This window comes from Pseudophryne corroboree, chromosome 3 (genome assembly GCF_028390025.1).
Source record: "Pseudophryne corroboree isolate aPseCor3 chromosome 3, aPseCor3.hap2, whole genome shotgun sequence".
NCBI classification, from domain to species: Eukaryota; Metazoa; Chordata; class Amphibia; order Anura; family Myobatrachidae; genus Pseudophryne; species Pseudophryne corroboree.
The window spans coordinates 82,922,629-82,945,133 of NC_086446.1; the positions used below are offsets into that span (position 1 = coordinate 82,922,629).

Sequence of the window (22,505 nt, forward strand, 5' to 3'; positions counted from 1 at the left end):
AGCGCCTATCCCGGTACTGAAGCTTGTAACAAGACTGCCCAGACCAACTAACGCTTTTTACATATATAATATAGCACCAAATCACTTGTGCCCCCACGTATTGCACCCTGTTACTTGCACAGCAGTGTGGAGGTCAGGGCCAGCGTCTCTGCAGCCTTCTGTGAAGAGAAAAATGGCGCTGGTCAGAGCTGTGTGGGCTAAGCCCCGCCCACTACATGGCGCACTTCAGTCCCGCTCAAAAAACTCTTTATACTGGTGGGGGTCCCTTAACTAGTGCCTGGGCACTGTTATGTCTTATGCCAATGGTGTTTGAGATCCCCCATGCTGCCCAGGGCACCCCCCCTGCGCCCTGCAGTGCCGTGATCTGTGTGGGAGCATGGCGCGCAGCGCGGCCGCTGCACGGTACCTCAAACGCAGTCTTCTGCCATCACTGAAGTCTTCTGATCTTCTCATACTCACCCGGCTTCTATCTTCTGGCTCTGTGAGGGGGGTGATGGCGAGGCTCCGGGAACGGAACAAGCAGCTAGGCGTACCAAGTGATCGAACCCTCTGGAGCTCATGGTGTCCAGTAGCCTAAGAAGCAGAGCCCTTGAACTCAGAAGAAGTAGGTCTGCTTTTCTCCCCTCAGTCCCACGATGCAGGGAGCCTGTTGCCAGCAGGTCTCCCTGAAAATAATAAACCTAATAATCTTTTCCTGAGAAACTCTGGAGAGCTCCTCAGTGTGCATCCAGTCTCACTGGGCACAGAATCTAACTGGAGTCTGGAGGAGGGGCATAGAGGGAGGAGCCAGTTCACACCCAAAGTCTTATAGTGTACCCATGTCTCCTGCGGATCCAGTCTATACCCCATGGTTCTTGAAGCATCCCCAGCATCCTTTATGACGTATGAGAAATCAATCTGACCCTACCCATGCACCAGCATTGAGGATCAGAAGAAACCAACTGACAAACATATATTAAAGTCAGCAATCACACTAGCAGTCAGTCACATGTTATATGTTAGTCATATGAGCATATCATCAGCTACAAACACTTTTTAAAGTATGTAGGCGAACATTTACTGAATCCTGTATAAACATATAAAGGTATTCAGACGCAATGCGAAGAAAACCACAGTAAATGTATACAGACTCATATGCAATAGGCACTTAACTACTCGTACTTGACAAAGTAGATAGAAATTTAGTGCTGTATAGCCCGTACTCAGAGTGGGATACAGGGAGACTCGCCTCGCTTCCAGTGATCGATCAATACATTAGCGAACGCTGATTGGATCCAGAAGCTACTAGTGTACACTGCCGCTCCAGGAACCTATAGCGGACACACACGCTCAGTGAACACAGACTCACCGGTCTTATGGTACTGTTCAGTGCACACAGACGCAGTGATCACACAGCCGCCTATGATGCGACCGGATCTCCCATGGAAGCGCTTAATGAACACTGACGCAGCTGCCTATGCTGCGACCGAGTCCCCTCTGGTAGCGTCTGAGACGGAAGCGAGGAAACAGTTCATGGTAGGAGACTCTAAAGAAACTGGTCATGAACCGGGGGAGGGGCGACCAGGAGAGTGTGACTCCCCACCACTGACATCAACCCCAGGGATCGTGGCCTCACGCTATTCCTAGTGCCTCTGATCCCTAAGGCCTAGCGCTGGAGCACCCATGATGGCGGCGCGTCAGCTACTGTTTGGTAGTCTCCTCCCAAAACAGTGCGGCTGTGTCCGTATTCCATCTACTAAGCGGAATCGATGCCTTACCTTCCCTCCTTGCTCCGGCCACAGCCTGGTAACGTTTGATGGACCTGCTAGTATATCCGACACAGACGCCCGTCGAAACAGCACTGTACTTGTGGGTAAGCGTTGTCGCGACCCGGCGGAAAGTTGTTGGAGCGACTCTTTCCAATATGCATATAAGACGCTGTTTGGAAAGATGACTAAAAAAAAACAAAAAAACAAAAAACGTAAGACTATAAAAATAAAATAAGAAAGCTTGGGCTGTTAGTGAAACAGCAAACCTCTGACCATGGTCCGGCTCCTGCCGCACCAAACAAAAAACTGATTTGCCTGAGCCAAGGGTCGGGATATATGGATGGGCCCCGTTGCATCCAGGGAGGCCGGAAAGCTTTGATCGTTTGGTGTCACTCCGCTGTCGCGCCATCATATCCCACTGTTACCCTGTGGACCCTGCCAGAGAAATGTTTTTTTTTTGTGTGTATGACTTCTGACTGTCGACCATATGGTGTCTACCTAATGACTGTCTACGTGCTACACCACACCCGTACTAGTTGCTTTGCATAATTGCAACTAAAATGCATTTGTGGCAAAAGAAGACAACTTTTCCAGTTGATATTATTTTTGAAGGATTACAAAGTATAAAGTACAATCTATCAACAATGCATAGTGGAATAGCTGTACAAGGTGTAAGGGATGGGGTACTAGAAGCAGGAAGCACCATGCACTGTCATTGGCTTGTAATGAAACAGAAGGAAACAAATGAAAGGTGGCAAAGGCCTGGGACGGCTTGCAGAGCCAGGCAGCTCCCCCAACCTCGACCAGCATCTTGGAGAGGGCCATACACGGCAATCTCTAGTAACAATCCCATGTCACTGGTTCTGTAACTGCTACTAATATTATCCCCCAATTAATGAGATGAGTTATTAGTTAGATCTATGGTATTTGTCATTGTCAGGATTGTAGATACGAAAAAGAATAACGCCGTTATGTTCTACCGCATTGTATACAGTCATAGCACAGGTCTGGTGCTTGACCGCTCTACATCTTCTACCTCAATAGTGGGCAGAGCTGTACCCTAAACAACCCACAAAACGATTTTAAAAAAACTGTGTAATTTATTTACTGGATATTAAACAAATATTAAAATGTATTAATATTAGTGTATAAGACATACAGCTTCTCAAATAGTGAAAAGTCTACCTGATCCTCCTGTGCGGTCCTGAGATTTCTCTTTGTACAATCCTGGGAATTAGGAGTATGGGGACATCTCTCTGGGGTATCTCTGTTACTGGATATATCTGTAGGAGAAACACAGCAACTCAGTACATTGTATATATGTGGTCAAATTCTGTGTGTATCTAAGTGGTCCTTAATACTGCTTTTTGTTATATAATACAACAATATTCTCCACTTACACTCCATTCAGACCACCTGAGACAGGTTGCACCCGGCAGCCTCTAGCGTGCGACCTGCCTCAGGCTCCTTTCTTGCTGCTGTTCCAACCCGGAATGATCTCCAAGCGCCGCCCGTCCACAGAGTGATTGGGAAACGGGTTGCATCGACCCAGCTCCCGTTCAGACAGCACAGCGAGCCGGATTGAACACGAGTTCAACCCTGCTCACTACCAGAGTTGGTATACCGTCTTCACCCGGATTATTCCAACTGGGCCCTTTCAGACCGCACAGCAACACCGGTAATGCACACTCATGCACAATAACCCGTGTTAGAAGCTGGCGGTCTGAAAGGGCTATTACACAGTGATGTGAGGGGCTGGTGATTCTCCATTATCACGTCCTTGTACAGACCCTTGTCTCTTTGTAAATACTCCCCCTCCTGCAGGAACCTCACACATAATGACACAGTCATCACCCAGACACCTCCCCTGGTGTTACTGTATAATGTCCCATTCCCAGCAGTCACCTCTCCAGTCAGCAGCTGAATGATCTTGTTTGCGAGTTCCAGGATCTTCTGCTCATTGTCTCTCTCATGTATCAGTGAGTGAGAATGAAGGCACTGGGATAGGGCTCTGGGTCCTGCTCAACACTAGTTGTCTCCTGCTCCGTAGATGCCTTCCTCTCTCCTGTGAATCGACAGAAAAGTGGATTTTGGTACGTACCGATAAATCTTTTTCTCTGAATCCACTCGGGGACCCTGGAGATCTAGATGGGGGTGGGTGGGATGCAGACCGGAGGTAGTACAATGTAAATATATATATATATATATATATATATGTATATATATAATCACATCCAAACGTAGATTTTACACAAGGCAGAAAACTGTAATTGTACCTCTCTGCATTCAGTAATGCTCCTAGCCACTGCACGCTGAATGCAGAGGTACAATTACAGTTTTCTGCCTTGTGTAAAATCTACGTTTGGATGTGATTTAGTGAAAAGCTGCTCTATGAGCTATTTTTCAACACAATTGGTTTAAACACTATTGCTCTCAGAAATCTCCAAACATAGTTTGGCTCAGTGGATAAACACAGAATGAATTACATCTAATTTGCTTAATTGATATCCCATGTGGTGTGATCTAGTTCGATATCACTTTTAAGTGTTTTTATTTATCTTTGAAGACACGCTAAGTTGCTTGTCCATACTGTGATCCTTTGATTATAAATATAACCCCTGATGAAGTCCGTAGGACGAAACGCGTTGGGTTAAGACAGCGGTTTTTTGTCATTTCTTCAAGGAGGATCAATCATCATGTTAATATGTGACTGAATTGTTACCAACATAAATATTTGTACGAAACTTTGTTGATGGTCACTTTGGACATATTGTGATACAGCTTATTTTACTGTATTTTATTAAATAAATAAGTCTATTTCTCATGATTTTTCATTTTAAGTGAAAACTCTTGATATACCAAAGAATATCACTAGCTCCCTGGGGAAACTTTATTTTTTATTCGTAACCATTGTACCCCGTCTAACAGGGGGTACTTCCCCTATGGTGTAGCTCTTCATATCTTTAGCGCGAGAAAGGTCTTATACTTTTTCTACATATATATATATATATATATATATATATACACACACACAGCTGGCTCCTCCCCTTCACGCCCCCCCATCCCTGATGAAAATGCCTAAATAAACGGCATTGAAACGTTGTGATTTACTAAGCTCTATGACTGATTTATTGGAGTGCCGCACCTACCCTCTACGTACACATTTTCTTGTGAGGGCACCCAGTCGTACTTTTATTTCAAGTGGCCGTGCCGGACCCATCTGTTGTGTGTATATATATATATATATATATATATATATATATATATATATACACACACACACACACACACACACACAGCTGGCTCCTCCCCTTCACGCCCCCCCATCCCCCCCCCATCCCTCCAGTTTGAAAAATTGATTGAGAGAAGAGGGAACATGAAAGATCACAGCCATATGGGAAGGAACCAACCGTACCAACACGTCAAACAGCAACCGAGAACTATTAACACATTAACCAATCTGTTTGAACTAAATTTATAAGAACACGCAGGCTGACAGCACCATGGCGGGCGTCCAGTGTCCCCGAGTGGATTCAGAGAAATGGATTTATCGGTAAGTATCAAAATCCTCTTTTCTCTATCAACCACTAGGGGACACTGGAGATCTAGACAGCTGGGGACGTCCCAAAGATACTCCCATGGGCGGGAGTGCTGTATGAATGCCAAAATTTGCATCTCTAAATGCAAATGTATCAAACTTTTAAAAACGAGTGAATGTGTGTGCTGACGACCACATTGCAGCTCTGCAAAGTTGGGCAGTTGAAGCTCCTCTAGCCGCAGCCCATGAAGCTCCTACTGATCTGGTGGTATGAGCACCTACCCAAAAAGGAACGCCCTTACCACAAGAAATATATGCCTGTTTGATGCAAAGTCATATCCATCTGGCCAAGGTTTGTTTTGAAGCCGGCCAATCCCTCCTGGGGCAATCATACAGCACAAACAAAGCGTCTAACGTCCTAATTGAAACAGTAACCTGAACATACACCCGTAAGGCTCTGACCACATCTAAAGACAGGTCCCCTTCAGACAATCCTTGGAAAGAGGGAACCACAATTGACTGGTTTATGTGGAAACCCAAAACCACCTTAGGTAAAAACTCTGCTTTTGTACGGAGCGCCGCTCTGTCTTCATGAAAAACTAAGAAAGGACTTTTACATGACAAGGCACCTAACTCTGAGACCCTTCTTGCTGACACTTTATAACTAGGAGGAGGACAGCTTTCCAGCTTATATATTTAAAATCCGCCCTTACCAAAGGCTTGAAAACGACCGATCTCAAAAATTCTAGCACCAAATTTAGATCCCACGGGGCCATGGGTGGACAAAAAGGTGGTTTTATTCTCAACACACCTTGTAAAAATGTCTGGACCTCCTGCAAGGACACCAGACGTGGCTGGAAAAGAATCGAGAGGGCCAAGACTTGTACCTTCAAGGATCCCAATCTTAAACCGCCATCCAGACCATGTTGGAGAAACCTCAACAGTCTAGCAAGGCGGAACTCTCTGGGGTACCAACCCTTAGGCTGGCACCAGCCCATGTATTTCTTCCAAATTCTATAGTAATGTGCCATCGTGACTGGCTTCCTTGCCGCGAACATGGTAGGAATAGCTGATTTCGGGATATCCATGTCTCTTCGTATCCTGGTCTCAAGAACCACACCGTAAAACGTAGACAGTTCAGATCTGGGTTAAGGAATGAGCCTTGTGACAACAGGTCCTCACTCTGCGGTAGTTACCAAGGATCTTCCGCCAGGAGTCCCCTCAGGTCTGAGTACCAACTTCTGCGAGGCCAGTCTGGTGCTATTAAAATCACCCATGCTCTTTCCCGTTTCACCGGTAACAGGGGAAACGGCGGGAAGATGTACACTAGATCGTATGTCCAGGGAATCGCAAGCCTCTGCTGCTGGATCCCGCGTCCTGGCCAAATATCTTGGGAGCTGATGGTTGTTCTGAAAGGCCATTAGGTCTATCTGTGGCAGATCCCACCTTTTTACCACTGCATCGAATACCCTGGATGGAACTCCTGGATGCATATCTTGTCGACTGAGGTAGTCTGCTTTCCAATTATCCACTCCTGGAATGAAGATTGCTGACAGGATTATGTTGCGGTTTTCTGTCCAAGACAGAATCTTTGTGGCCTCTTTAAAAGCCATGTGGCTTCCTATTCCTCCCCGACGGGTTATGTATGCTGTTGCCGTCACATTGTCCAACTGCACTCTCACGTGCTGAGCCCATACTAGGACTTCCGCCATAAGAAGTCCATTGTAAATGGCTCTTAGTTCCACAACATTTATCGGAAGACTGCTCTTCTGCGGTGACCATCTTTCCTGAAACCAATGGTTGTCTAGTACTGCTACTGGCATCTGTTGTCAAAATCTTCCAATCTCAGATTCCAAACTTCTTTCCTGAAGCTACATTCTTGTGGACTGACCACCAAATTAACGAGGTCCTGGCCTGGGGCGACAAGTGAATCCTTTGGTGGAGAAGTAAATGCATGCCTGCCCCCTGAGCAATCAGATTCAGCTGAAAGGGTCTGGAATGTAGCCTGCCGTATTGGATCCCTTCGAAGGATGCTACCATTTTGCCTAGAAGCCGTACACAAAGATGCAGAGAGACCGCCTGGGTCTATAGAACCTTACGTACCGTCTCCTTGATATCTCGAATCTTGTCTTCTGGGAGAAACACCTTCAGATGTATCGTATCTAAAATGAGACCCAGGCGTTGGTTGCAGATTGAATATTTTAAAATTCACGATCCAGCCGTGTCGAATCAGAAACTGATGAGTGATCTGAGCATCTCGGATCAACTGGTCCGGAGAGGGAGCCTTGATAATAGGATTTTAGTACCTACTGGTAAATCCTTTTCTCCTAGTCCGTAGAGGATGCTGGGGACTCCAAAAGGACCATGGGGTATAGACGGGATCCGCAGGAGCTTGGGCACACTGAAAAGACTTTGACTGGGTGTGAACTGGCTCCTCCCTCTATGCCCCTCCTCCAGACCTCAGTTATAGGAACTGTGCCCAGGAGAGACGGACATTTTGAGGTAAGGATTTTTGTATAAACTAAGGGCGAGAAACATACCAACTCACACCACAAACATACCGTACAACCGGAGTAACAGAAACCAGATAACAGTATGAATTAACAACAGCAACAAGCTGAAAACAACAAATACACAACACGTGTGTAAACAAATTTAACCAGCAAGAATACACTGCAAGTAACAGTCCGCACTGGGATGGGCGCCCAGCATACTCTACGGACTAGGAGAAAAGGATTTACCGGTAGGTACTAAAATCCTATTTTCTCTTACGTACTAGAGGATGCTGGGGACTCCAAAAGAACCATGGGGTCTATACCAAAGCCCCAGAACGGGCGGGAGAGTGCGGACGACTCTGCAGCACCGATTGAGCAAACATGAGGTCCTCCTCAGCCAGGGTATCAAACTTGTAAAACTTAGCAAAGGTGTTTGAACACGACCACGTAGCTGCTCGGCAAAGCTGAAGTGCCGAGACCCCTCGGGTAGCCGCCCAAGACGAGCCCACTTTCCTGGTAGAATGGGCCTTTACTGACTTCGGCACCGGTAGCCCAGCCGAAGAATGAGCTTGCTGAATCGTACTACAAATCCAGCGTGCGATTGTCTGTTTAGAAGCAGGATGACCAATCTTGTTGGAAGCATACAGGACAAACAGCGCCTCCGTTTTCCTGGCAACAGCCGTTCTGACGACGTAAATTTTCAAAGCTCTCACAACATCAAGATACTTTGGAACTGCCACAGCATCCGTAGCCACAGGTACCACAATAGGTTGGTTAATGTGAAACAAAGAAACCACCTTCGGCAGAAATTGTTGACGAGTCCTCACTTCCGCTCTATCCGGAAGATCAAGTGCGGACTCTTGTGAGATAAGGCCGCCAACTCTGACACTCGCCTGGCAGACGCCAGAGGCAAAAGCATGACCACTTTCCAAGTGAGAAACTTTAACTCAACCTTACGCAAAGGTTCGAACCAGTGAGACATAAGGAACTGCAAGACCACATCAAGATCCCATGGCGCCACAGGGTGGCACAAACGGAGGATGGATATGCATCACACCCTTCACAAAAGTCTGAACCTCTGGAAGGACGGCCAATTCCTTTTGAAAGAAAATAGATAAAGCCAAAATCTGCACTTTGATGGAACCCAATTTCAGGCCTGCATCGACGCCTGCAAAAAATGGAAAAACCGACCCAAGTGAAATCCTTCCGCAGGAGCAGTTTTGGTCTCACACCACGAAACATACTTTCTCCAAATACGGTGATAATGTTTCGCCGTTACCTCTTTCCTAGCCTTAAGGAGAGTGGGAATGACCTCCCCGGGAATGCCTTTTCGGGCTAAGATATGGCGCTCAACTTCCATGCCGTCAAACGCAGCCGCGGTAAGTCCGGAAACACGCATGGTCCCTGCAATAACAGGTCCTCTCTTAGAGGAAGCGGCCAAGGATCTTCCACAAGTAATTCCTGAAGATCCGGATACCAGGCCCTTCTTGGCCAATCTGGAACAACGAGAATCGCCTGAACCCTTGCTCATCGAATGATTCCCAGCACCTTTGGAATGAGAGGAAACGGAGGGAACACATACACCGACTGAAACACCCACGGAGTCACCAGGGCGTCCACTGCACTGGCTTGGGGGTCCCTTGACCTGGAACAATACCGCGGAAGCTTCTTGTTGAGGCGAGACGGCATCATATAGATCAGCGGAATTCCCCAACGCTTCGTCACTTCTGCAAATACCTCTTGGTGAAGAGCCCACTCTCCCGGATGGAGATCGTGTCTGCTGAGGAAGTCTGCTTCCCAGTTGTCCACTCCCGGAAGGAAGACTCATGCCAGAGCGCTCACGTGTTGTTCCGCCCAGCGAAGGATTCTTGTGGCCTCCGCCATAGCCGATCTACCCAAGAAGGTCCAACAGACCGAGTAGAATGGGCTTTGATGGTAGCAGGAGCTGGAAGACTAGCCTTTACATAAGCATGTGCAATCACCATTCTAATCCCTCTAGCCAGGGTCTGCTTTTTCACAAGCCAGCCACGTTTGTGAAAACCAAACAGTACAAAGAGAGAATCAGACTTCCTAATGGAGGCTGTCCTCTTCACATAGAAACGGATAGCCCGTACCACATCCAAAGCCTGCTCTTTGGAGAACAATTCAGGAGAGACAAAGGACGGAACCTCAATCTCCTGGTTAAGGTTGAAAGAAGACACCACCTTATGTAGATAACCAGGGCGGATTTGAAGAACCGCCCGGTCACGGTGAAAAATCAGATAGGGAGACCTACATGATAAGGCACCCAAGTCTGAGACCTGTCAAGCAGAGGCAATAGCCAGCAGAAACAAGACCTTAAGAGAAAGCCACTTAAGGTCCGCAGATTCAAGAGGTTCAAACGGAGACTCTTGCAAGGCCTCCAGAACCACTGACAAATCCCAAGGAGCCACAGGTGGGACATAGGGAGGTTGAATCCGTAAAACACCCTGAGTGAATGTATGAACATCAGGCAGAGTCGCAATTTTTCTCTGAAACCATACCGAAAAGGCAGACATATGAACCTTGAGGGATGCCAGACGAAGGCCCAAGTCCAGGCCCTGTTGTAGGAAGTCCAAAAGTTTGGCCGTACTAAACTTGTAAACGTCATGAATGTTATATGCGCACCAAGCAAAGTAAGAATTCCAGACCCTATGATAAATCCAAGCAGAAGTCGGCTTACGGGCCTTCAACATAGTTTGAATGACCGCCTCAGAAAATCCTTTGGCCCTCAGAACTGAATCTTCAAGAGCCATGCCGTCAAAGCCAGCCGGGCCAAATCCTGGTAGACACAAGGGCCCTGAAAGAGGAGGTCTGGGCGTTGCGAAAGCAGAAGAAGAGGACGTTCTAACGAGAGACCCTGTAGGTTTGGGAACAAATGCCATCTGGGCCACGCTGGAGCGATCAGAAGTAGGATTCCTCCTTTTTGCTTTAACTTCCTTATTACCCTGGGCAGGAGTGACACCGGAGCGAACACGTATGGCAGCCGAAAGTTCTATGGAATTGCCAGTGCCTCCAAGAACGCTGCTTGAGAATCCCTTGTCCTTGCTCCGAAGACCGGAAACCTTGTGATTGTGTCGAGACGCCATCAGGTCTACATCTGGTAGGCCCCTCTTGTCCACTAGGAGTTGAAATACTTCTGGATGAAGGCTCCACTCTCTGTCGTGTATGTCCTGCCGACTGAGGAAGTCCACTTCCCAGTTGAGGACCCCCGGGATGAACACTACCGATATGGCTGGCATATGGCGTTCCGATCATTGAAGAATTTTTGACACTTCCATCATTGCCATGCGGCTTCGAGTGAAACCATGATGATTTATGCACGCCACCGTGGTGGCATTGTCCGACTGTACTTGAACAGGCCTGTTCTGTATCAGATGCTGGGCCAGTTTCAGAGCATTGAACGCCGCCTGCAATTCCAGAATGTTTATCAGTAGGAGACTACTTCCTGGTCCACCGACCTTGAAGAGAGTGTTGCTCCAACACCGCGCCCCAACCCCTCAGACTGGCATCTGTCGTCAGGAGGACCCAGTTGGAGATTCAGAAGGGACGACCCCTGCTCAATCGTTGGTCCTGTAGCCACCAGCTCAGTGACAGAAGAACCTCCGGAGACAAGGAGATCATTTGAGACCTGTTCCGGTGAGGCAGGCCGTCTCACTTGGCAAGAATTAGTTTTTGCAGAGGGTGGGAATGGAATGGAGTGTACTCCACCATGTCGAAAGCCGACACCATTAGGCCTAGTACTTGCATCGCCGAGTATATCGACACACGCGGACGAGAGAGGAAGCAACGTATTCTGTCCTGAGGGTTCAGGACTTTCTCCTGTGACAAGAACAACCTCTGATTGAGTGTGTCCAACAGAGCCCCCAGGTGCACCATGCTGTGGGCAGGGACCAGGGATGATTTCTTCCAGTTGATGAGCCAACCATGGGCTTGCAGAAACTGGACCATCAGATCCAGATGACGGAGGAGAACTTCCGGGCAATTCACCAGGATCAGCAAGTCGTCCAGATACGGCAGGATCCCGATGTCATGACGGCGGAGCAGAGCCGTCATCACCGCCATGACCTTGGTGAAGATTTCCGGAACAGTGGTCAGTCCAAAAGTTAAGGCCCGGAAAATGGTAATGGAGGTTGCCAATAGCAAACCGCAGGTATTGCAGATGTGACATGGCAACAAGAATATGCAGGTAAGCATCCTGTATAACCAGGGATACCAAATAGTCCCCTGGCTCCAAAGCCAGAACAACAGAGCGAAGAGTTTCCATACGAAACTTGGAGACCCTCACAAACTTGTTCAAAGACTTGAGGTTGAGAATGGGCCGGGAGGAACCATTCGGTTTGAGGACTAGGAACAGCGTGGAATAGTACCCCCTGCCCCTCTGAGCCAGAGGCACCGGTACTACCACACCTGTGTCCAGGAGTGACTGTACCACTAAACGAGGAGTTTTCGCCTTCACCTGATCCGAAGGGACATCCGGCAGGCAAGTGAGGAGCAGGACGTGTCTTGAAGGATATGGCGTATCCGTGAATGACAACTTCCCATACCCAGGCGTCTGAAGTGGTCTTCAACCATACCTGGGTAAAATGTAGAAGTCGGCCTCCCACCCTGGGATCCCCCAGGGGGAGGCCCGCCCCGTCATGCAGCAGGCTTGTCTGATTTGGAAGCAGGCTGACGGGCAGCCCAGGAACGTTTAGGTTTGGGCTTGGTGGTTTTGGAAGAGCGAGACTGATTCAGGTACGCCTGACCTTTTGCTTTACCTGGATGTCGAAAGGAATGAAAGGAAGTACTCTTAGCCTTCAGAGCCAAAGGAGCAGTACTAGGTAGACATGCCGTTTTAGCGGAAGCTAAGTCAGCAACAATCTTGTTAAGGTCCTCACCAAACAGGATATTCCCCTTAAACCGGAGCATCTCCAGGACCGCAACCAGAGAATTCTGCGAGCCAGGATGGAAGTTGCAGAGGCGTTGACCGCCAGAACACCAGCATCAGAAGCCACCTCTTTAAATGTAATGAGGCTGTGACAATATACGAAAGACATTGTCTAGCAAAATTGGACGGCAGCTAAGCCTCCACCTCCTGAGCCAACTCTTCAATAGCTTCTGCACCTCAAGTAGCCGCAATAGTGGGCCTATGTACCCCTCCAGCAAGTGTATAAATAGACTTTAAGCAGCCCTCCACACGCCTATCAGTCGGTTCCTTGAGAGAAGTGACGGTAGTCACAGGCAGAGCAGATGACACCACCAGCCGAGCGATTTGCGAGTCCACCGGGGGTGGCGTTTCACAATTTTTACTTAATTCCGCAGCAAGGGGATAGCGAGCTAGCACCTTCTTGGGAGGTGTAAATGTCTTTCCTGGATTCTCCCAGGATTCCTGACGTCAACCAAGTGGTCAGAATGAGGCAAAACCAATTTAGTAACCTTCTCGCACTTGAATCTATCCGGTTTCTTAGAGGTAGCAGCAGGCTCCAGATCACCATCAATTTGAAGAATCAGCCTGACAGCTTCTAAGAGGTCAGGAACATCCACCTGTGAAACAGACTCCCCATCAGAAGCTTCAGGGTCAGTGTCTGTGGGGGTCATACACTCCGACTCACGGATATGCTCCGCTAGTTGAACTATTTGTTCCTGGCTGTTATCTTCAGCTACTGCCTGAACAATTTGACCAGCCCACGCTACAATAGCCTTGTTTACCCAAGCACTAATAATTGCAGACCTTTGTGATGCTCCTGCAGCCACAATGATAGATTTTAGTGCCGTATCCAACTTACGATCTGACACATTTTAGTGTAGTCACGTTTGGTAATGGCAAGGTTGTCTTCTTTGACAGTCTTGCCAGGAAGGCACCACAATCGGCGGAAACTCCCACTTAAGACATAACACCTTTGGGGTAGTGGGTAATTAGCCGTGAACTTTTTGGGAAACTGGAAGTGTCTATCTGGCTGCTTGCATGCCTCTCCCAACTGATCCTGGAGAGTCTGAGGAATCGGAAAAACTGCGGTTTCTGAGACTCAGATCAAAGACTTCAGGTTCTATAACCTCTTCTTCCTTGAAGTTAAGGACCTGTTTTACTGCTTCAATAAGGGATTCTAACCCCTTGACCTCAGCATCTTCCTCCTGAGGACTAATGGCCATTATTGCCTCGACTGACTCACCTTACTCCTCATCCTCTAGGGGACCTTCCTCCTCCTCAGATTCTTCCTGCAGGAGAGGGAGGGAGGGGTCTCTTTACCGCTTTACGCACATTCTTTTCTTCCTGTGCGGACGGAGTAAATCTAATTAGGAATTCCTTCATGGTTTTGGAAAAACCCGCAGCCCACTCTAAATGTTGCTTGCGGGATTCCGCCATTTCCTTAGAAATATCTGCTAGGGCACTTTCCCATGACCCGGACGGACCACTGCTCCCAGGTTGAGTGTCCTTTACCAGACATGTGTCGCACCCCCCTGAGCTGCCGAGTTGATCGCAGCAAGCAACTTTTTGCTGCTGGTGCGATCAACTAATCTCCGCCTGTGGGGGAGTGTATTTTAGCATAGCAGGGCTGAGAACGATTGTGCAGCCCTGCTATGCTAAAAAAGTTTCACACAAAACAAGACTAGCCCTAGACCTACTTACCCTGTGCGACGGATCCAGCGATGCAGGTCCCGGATTTGATGTCAGATATCCGCCCTCCGTTCGCCTGGACACGCCTGCGTTTTTCTTACCACTCCACCGTGCATGCGCATTTCCGAACCGTTCGCAGCGAAGAACAGCTGCGTGCGAACGGGTCGGAATGACACCCACCATCCACACATATTAAGTCTCTATTCCCCTTCTGTGATTGGACTCTGAAAATGTCCGGCCCCCTCTGATAGGAAAAGCCCGCTCTAACTGCGCACCTTCAATAAAATAAAAATGGCCGCAACTGACTTTTTTAGTCACCTCGCTGACAGAGATTTAGCGTGGACACTAAACTAACCTTACCTGTAATCCTGCGTGCCCACAGGGAGCTCCTGTTTCCATTCCCCTCAGCGGCTCTATGTACCAATCGTCTACACCTTTCCTTAACCGTCTCTCACTGTGCGCTGCCAGTCCCTCAGCATGACCATCGCTCCAGGCTTTCTGGCCTGCCGGGTCCCACCTACATGCGCCCTCTGCCGCTAGGTCTCCTGCTGCTTCAGTGGTCACCTCAGCGGCTCTATACCCCTTCTCATGATCTGCTTCAACTCGCCCACTGCCGGGGAGATGAACACCAGCGGTAGCTGGGGGGATACGGCCGCATCGCTGCCCGCTATGCCTACCTCCTAACCGCCTGCTTAATAACTCACTGCTCTGCCCACTGCCGATCCTCTGTGAGAGATGCAGATCCCTTCCACCGGGATCTTTGTCTCCTAGTGTTCACTCTAGGATGTTTTAGCAGGGCGCCGCGCCCTGCCCGATTTTTTAAAGTCAAATTCCGCCCTGCCCCTTTTGCGGCGCCGTGCTAGAACAGCCACCCGCTTCCTGCCCTCCTAGCGTGTAAAAATGCCGTGCGCATCCATTCACGCTATGGGAGAGAGCTGGGGGAAGCCCAGCACTGACGGAGATGCTGGGCACGCCCCCAACAGTGACGTCGACGGTCACAGACGCCTCCTATAGCAACACCTGTGGGCCGCACTGCCCACTAAAATGACGTTGGCATGGCCACGCCCCCTAATTTACATTACCGTGCTCCTGTTTCGGGCGCGCGTGCGGCCAATGTGCCACCGGAGTCCGGCGCCCTGCCCCATACTAATTCTAGAAGGAACACTATCTCCCATAAACTGAAGTACAGTTGATGGAGCCTTCACCCTCCTTTAAGACAGGCTGGATCAGCTCAGTTATATATTAAAAAATTTCTTATGGAGCAGGAGCTCCTTTTCTGTGCTGCTACCTCCAGCACACTTTTTCAAACTGGAGGGATAACGTGGGGAAGGAGGGGGGGGGGGGGGGGGGGGGGGGAGGGGAGGGGTGTCGGGGTTCATGAAGGGGGAGGAGCCAGCTGTACACAATTGTTTTTTGTTTTACACTGTGCTACCTCCGGTCTGCATCATTCACACCCCCAGCTGTCTAGATCTCCGGTGTCCCTTAGTGGATGATAGAGAAACATCAATAAATCGGTACACTAATCCAGACCTGGCCAACCTGTGGCTCTCCAGCTGTTGTAAAACTACAAATCCCATCATGCCTTTCCACAGTTTTGCTATTAGGGAATGCTAAAACTGTGGCAGGGCATGCTGGGATGTGTAGTTTCACAACAACTGGAGAGCCACAGGTTGGCCAGGCCTGCACTAATCTTAACCTAGTTTTTATTCTTTTACAATTTAAATGTGCAAAATATACAAGAGTCAATTGTTATATCACAAATCAGTGTGTGCAGGGAGCTGTATTACCCCCATCACATATCACTGTACAGCCCCCTCTCCCCTATATAATAAAAAAAATAAGAATTTACTTACCGATAATTCTATTTCTCGTAGTCCGTAGTGGATGCTGGGGACTCCGTAAGGACCATGGGGAATAGCGGCTCCGCAGGAGACTGGGCACAAAAGTAAAGCTTTAGAACTACCTGGTGTGCACTGGCTCCTCCCCCTATGACCCTCCTCCAAGCCTCAGTTAGGATACTGTGCCCGGACGAGCGTACACAATAAGGAAGGATTTTGAATCCCGGGTAAGACTCATACCAGCCACACCAATCACACCATATAACTTGTGATCTAAACCCAGTTAACAGCATGATAACAGAGGAGCCTCTAGAAAAGATGGCTCACTACAGCAATAACCCGATTTTTTTGTAACAATAACTATGTACCAGTATTGCAGACAATCCGCACTTGGGATGGGCGCCCAGCATCCACTACGGACTACAAGAAATAGAATTATCGGTAAGTAAATTCTTATTTTCTCTGACGTCCTAGTGGATGCTGGGGACTCCGTAAGGACCATGGGGATTATACCAAAGCTCCCAAACGGGCGGGAGAGTGCGGATGACTCTGCAGCACCAAATGAGAGAACTCCAGGTCCTCCTCAGCCAGGGTATCAAATTTGTAGAATTTTACAAACGTATTTGCTCCTGACCAAGTAGCTGCTCGGCAAAGTTGTAAAGCCGAGACCCCTCGGGCAGCCGCCCAAGATGAGCCCACCTTCCTTGTGGAATGGGCTTTTACAGATTTTGGCTGTGGCAGGCCTGCCACAGAATGTGCAAGCTGAATTGTACTACAAATCCAACGAGCAATAGTCTGCTTAGAAGCAGGAGCACCCAGCTTGTTGGGTGCATACAGAATAAACAACGAGTCAGATTTTCTGACTCCAGCCGTCCTGGAAACCTATATTTCCAGGGCCCTGACAACGTCTAGCAACTTGGAGTCCTCCAAGTCCCTAGTAGCCGCAGGCACCACAATAGGTTGATTCAGGTGAAACGCTGAAAACCACCTTAGGGAGAAACTGAGGACAAGTCCTCAATTCCGCCCTGTCCGAATGGAAAATCAGATGAGGGCTTTTACAGGATAAAGCCGCCAATTCTGACACGCACCTGGCCCAGGCCAGGGCCAACAGCATGACCACTTTCCATGTGAGATATTTTAACTCCACATATTTAAGTGGTTCAAACCAATGTGACTTTTGGAACCCAAAAACTACATTTAGATCCCAAGGTGCCACTGGAGGCACAAAAGGAGGCTGTATACACAGTACCCCTTTCACAAACGTCTGAACTTCAGGGACTGAAGCTAGTTCTTTTTGGAAGAAAATTGACAGGGCCGAAATTTGAACCTTAATGGACCCCCATTTCAGGCCCATAGACACTCCTGTTTGCAGGAAATGTAGGAATCGACCTAGTTGAAAATTCCTCCGTCGGGGCCTTACTGGCCTCGCACCACGCAACATATTTTCGCCAAATGCGGTGATAATGTTTTGCGGTTATATCTTTTGTTAAGGAAATTTAAGCAATTTATAGAATCTATTCTGTCTTTTTAATATCATGTAATACTTAACAGACATTATTATGTAAGATGTTTTTCTGACAAAGAATGTAGGTATGTGACAAGAACTTGCTTTACTTTGCTAAGTCACCCTAGTCTTGCTGATTTGCGTCATGTGCCCAAGCCAGGACCAGATGGTGTTCGATAAGGAGGAATGGGCCTCAAGGCCTGCTATGATTGGTCCAAGCTTGGGTGGAGCAATTCTTTGTAATATGCAATATTAGGGGCCATCTATTCCATGTTCGGAAGGCAGATTGAGCTCACTTGTAATTTTACTTGTAAGTGCATGCTGTCACTTTATTGTAATCTTGCTCTGCCATTATCAATATAAACTTTGAATTTGGCTACAACTGTTCATGTTTTTTTTCCACAACAATTTGGTGCCGAAACCCGGGATCTGAAAACGATTGGAACGGAATCAGGACAGGAACGGAGGACTGGAGACCAGATTGGAGCCATTCAAAAAAAGGTGAGAACATTTGTGTCTCTGTCTGCTCTCCCCTCCTCCGCTCCTAAGACCCTCCGTCCCACTATCGTGAGTACAGATCCCAAGAACCTGAACAGTTGTTTTGTGTTGTAATATCTGTTTGGATATGCATGTGTGAGTGTATGTAGATGCTGGCACATTGCCACATCAGCACGAGAGAGGCCCTTTACGGCTGAATGATTGTGCTGCCCCAAGCATGCTGGGGGCAGTGGAGTAAAAAGTAAGTGGACCCTACCGTCCTCAGACACGAATGTTTCCTATCTTCTCAGTCTGTCACGTAAACTGTCATTAACATTGTCTGCATAGTGGAAGGACAAATATAAGGATAAGTGTTGGTGAAGAGTAGTTTCTCTGCTGGTCTACCCTTGCTTGTCAATACCAGTCTGTGGGCAACCGATTGTGGCTCTCCCCCGAACAGGAGCGATATAATCTCTGATTACCTCCTGGCCTGCTATCTGACAGCTCTGTGTACACTGGTTTGAGTCTGCTTCTCGCTACACTGAAGGGCGTGTCCTGAAGCTGCAGACTGGCGTCTCTCTGTGTCTCATGAAAAATCATACTTCTTACTTAGATAATCCCTTACTTGCATGGTTTGATCTAGAGGACATTAGAGGGCAAATATTGTTTGGCATCTTCGCCTTGCTGATTTTCATTTGGCTCTGTTGGAAAATTTGGAGGGACCAAAAGCGGGGATTCGCTGTGTGGGACTTCCCCTAACAGCCAATAGCCATAGAATATAGTGCTGTGAAACACTGAGAGAGGGGTGCAAGAGTCCCCTCCACCATAGCCGGGCTATGGGAAACAGTCACAGCAAACGTGGATTTGGCTGATCACCAAATCAGAGTAATGGACGTCCTGAGACTCTTCGTACCCCACAGGAAGAGATGAGTAAGAAATATGGCAAATGGGTCAGCCAGCATTTACCTAAGTGGGGCAGACTGACTAGGGGGATGGATTGTGGGATCCCAAAAGAGGGAACCTTTGAATTATCCCGCTGGGCAACCCTCTACAAAAATTATAAAACATAATTCAATGAGCCAAATGAATAGGCAGCTTGGAGTAGGTGGATGGTAGAATCTTATAAACGACAGCAAAAAGTCCAAAGTATTTTTTTTTTATTTTTACATTAGAAACAAGAACAGGAAGGGCAAATCAGCAAGGAGGGGAGGTACAGTCAGAGGAGAAAGAGGGGGAGGAAGGGTTTTGTGTGGAGTGGAAGGTGAGCTTGTCATCACTCCCAAAATAACCCAAGGTGAGAGAGATGAAAAGGCTGAGGAATATCGCTTGCCTCAAGCCTCAGCCTAACTTGTTAGAGAGCAGTTCATGCCTGGTACAAGTGAGTTTAGCCAGCTCAAGACAGAGAAATATACAGGAGGTACAGGAGAAAAGGGTCCAGAGGGTGATGGTAGTTGACACACCTGGTAACCCACAGAGGGGTAAGTTTAGGGGGAGGAACAATTGGGAGCCCAGAAATGTGAAGTGCTACAATTGTGGGAAACAAGGCCACATTGCAAGAAATTGTCCAGCTCCAAAAAGGGGGGCAGGATAGCGCCTGACAGGGAGGGCTTCCAGTGTTACCAGTCATCTTGGTGTTAAGAGCCACAGCAATGGTTCATTCCTGTTTGCATTCGGTTCATGTATTTTATGTTATATTTCTGTTTGCATGCCAGGATTTCTTATGTACTTGTTTAGAGTGTTATACTTTTGTTTACTAGTCTGGTAACTCCAGTGTCATAGTTTGTGGGTCTCCCTACTAGTTGCATTCGGTTCATGTATTTTATGTTATATTTCTGTTTGCATGCCAAGATTTCTTATGTACTTGTTTAGAGTGCTATACTTTTGTTTACTAGTCTGGTAACTCCAGTGTCATATTTTGTGGGTCTCCCCACTAGCCTTAGTTTTGTGTTTTTGTACTGGCGGCAGCACCGCACATAACTTGTTTGTTTAGTTCTCATGTTATAGTCTCCTTAGCTGTAGCTAGTTTTCCCCTCACTCGCAGTCTCAGGTGGTGCCTTGTAACCTTGTAAGACTGGAGGGCATCGGAGTTTGGGCGAACCTAATTCGCCCATTCAAGCGCGGCTGCCTTGGGCAGAAGACTAGCACCTCAGGCACCATCTGACCACTGGGAGGAGTAATGGAGTTTGGGTTAGAAAAGGTCTTGCTGCGGCCATTCATACTGACTGCAGCTCCACTCATGAGTACTGGAACTCCCCAGTTGTCACACATTCCACAGAGTTCCAGGATCTCAATTTGTAACATTGTACTCGTTTCCTAACACTCGGAGAGTAGGGGGGTGATGACTTTGTCCACTTGACCCTCTCTGAAATGCCTTTTTACTCAGTGGAGTATCTGGTGGACAGTGGAGCAGCCCGTGTTCTCAAGAGAGAGAGTATGTCAATGGATACTCTAATTACCCTGCAAAATCAGGCAGGTCCCCAAACACTTGGTATATGGGGGAAGGCAGGTTGCAAATAAATAAAATAAGAATTTACTTACCGATAATTCTATTTCTCGTAGTCCGTAGTGGATGCTGGGAACTCCGTAAGGACCATGGGGAATAGCGGCTCCGCAGGAGACTGGGCACAAAAAGTAAAAGCTTTAGACTAGCTGGTGTGCACTGGCTCCTCCCCCTATGACCCTCCTCCAAGCCTCAGTTAAGATACTGTGCCCGGACGAGCGTACATAATAAGGAAGGATCTTGAATCCCGGGTAAGACTCATACCAGCCACACCAATCACACCGTACAACTCGTGATCTGAACCCAGTTAACAGTATGATAACCGTAGGAGCCTCTGAAAAGATGGCTTCCAACAATAAACAACCCGATTTGTTTGTAACAATAACTATATACAAGTATTGCAGACAATCCGCACTTGGGATGGGCGCCCAGCATCCACTACGGACTACGAGAAATAGAATTATCGGTAAGTAAATTCTTATTTTCTCTGACGTCCTAGTGGATGCTGGGAACTCCGTAAGGACCATGGGGATTATACCAAAGCTCCCAAACGGGCGGGAGAGTGCGGATGACTCTACAGCACCGAATGAGAGAACTCCAGGTCCTCCTCAGCCAGGGTATCAAATTTGTAGAATTTAGCAAACGTGTTTGCCCCTGACCAAGTAGCTGCTCGGCAAAGTTGTAAAGCCGAGACCCCTCGGGCAGCCGCCCAAGATGAGCCCACCTTCCTTGTGGAATGGGCTTTAACAGATTTTGGCTGTGGCAGGCCTGCCACAGAATGTGCAAGTTGAATTGTACTACAAATCCAACGAGCAATCGTCTGCTTAGAAGCAGGAGCACCCAGCTTGTTGGGTGCATACAGTATAAACAGCGAGTCAGATTTTCTGACTCCAGCCGTCCTGGAAACATATATTTTCAGGGCCCTGACTACGTCCAGCAACTTGGAGTCCTCCAAGTCCCTAGTAGCCACAGGTACCACAATAGGTTGATTCATGTGAAACGCTGAAACCACCTAAGGGAGAAATTGAGGACGAGTCCTCAATTCCGCCCTATCCGAATGAAATATCAGGTAAGGGCTTTTATAGGATAAAGCCGCCAATTCTGATACGCGCCTGGCTGAAGCCAGGGCCAACAGCATTACCACTTTCCATGTGAGATATTTCAAATCCACTGTGGCAAGTGGTTCAAACCAATGTGATTTTAGGAACCCTAAAACTACATTGAGATCCCAAGGTGCCACTGGAGGCACAAAAGGAGGCTGTATATGCAGTACCCCTTTGACAAACGTCTGAACTTCAGGCACTGAAGCCAGTTCTTTTTGGAAGAAGATCGACAGGGCCGAAATTTGAACCTTAATGGATCCTAATTTTAGGCCCATAGACAATCCTGCTTGCAGGAAATGTAGGAAACGACCCAGTTGAAATTCCTCCGTAGGGGCCTTCTTGGCCTCACACCACGCAACATATTTTCGCCAAATGCGATGATAATGTTTTGCAGTTACATCCTTCCTGGCCTTGATCAGGGTAGGGATGACTTCATCTGGAATGCCTTTTTCCTTCAGGATCCGGCGTTCAACCGCCATGGCGTCAAACGCAGCCGCGGTAAGTCTTGGAACAGACAAGGTCCCTGCTGGAGCAGGTCCTTCCTTAGAGGTAGAGGCCACGGGTCCTCCGTGAGCATCTCTTGCAGCTCCGGGTACCAAGTTCTTCTTGGCCAATCCGGAGCCACGAGTATCGTTCTTACTCCTCTCCTTCTTATGATTCTCAGTACTTTTGGTATGAGAGGAAGA

At 48.0% G+C, this 22,505-nt stretch overlaps 1 protein-coding gene across 3 annotated transcripts in view; it reads right to left on the reverse strand.

Annotated features, from left to right (window-relative positions):
* The window catches only part of LOC135054820 (gastrula zinc finger protein XlCGF26.1-like), a 71,868-nt gene that overhangs the window by 30,775 nt on the left and 18,588 nt on the right, over positions 1–22,505 (reverse strand). For all 3 annotated transcript variants that reach the window (XM_063958195.1, XM_063958194.1, XM_063958193.1), the window contains 2 exons: positions 3,654–3,813; positions 2,934–3,031 (listed from right to left, as the gene is read on the reverse strand). The gene's annotated coding sequence lies outside the window, so the exon portion shown is untranslated. The remainder of the gene's footprint in view (positions 1–2,933; positions 3,032–3,653; positions 3,814–22,505) is intronic.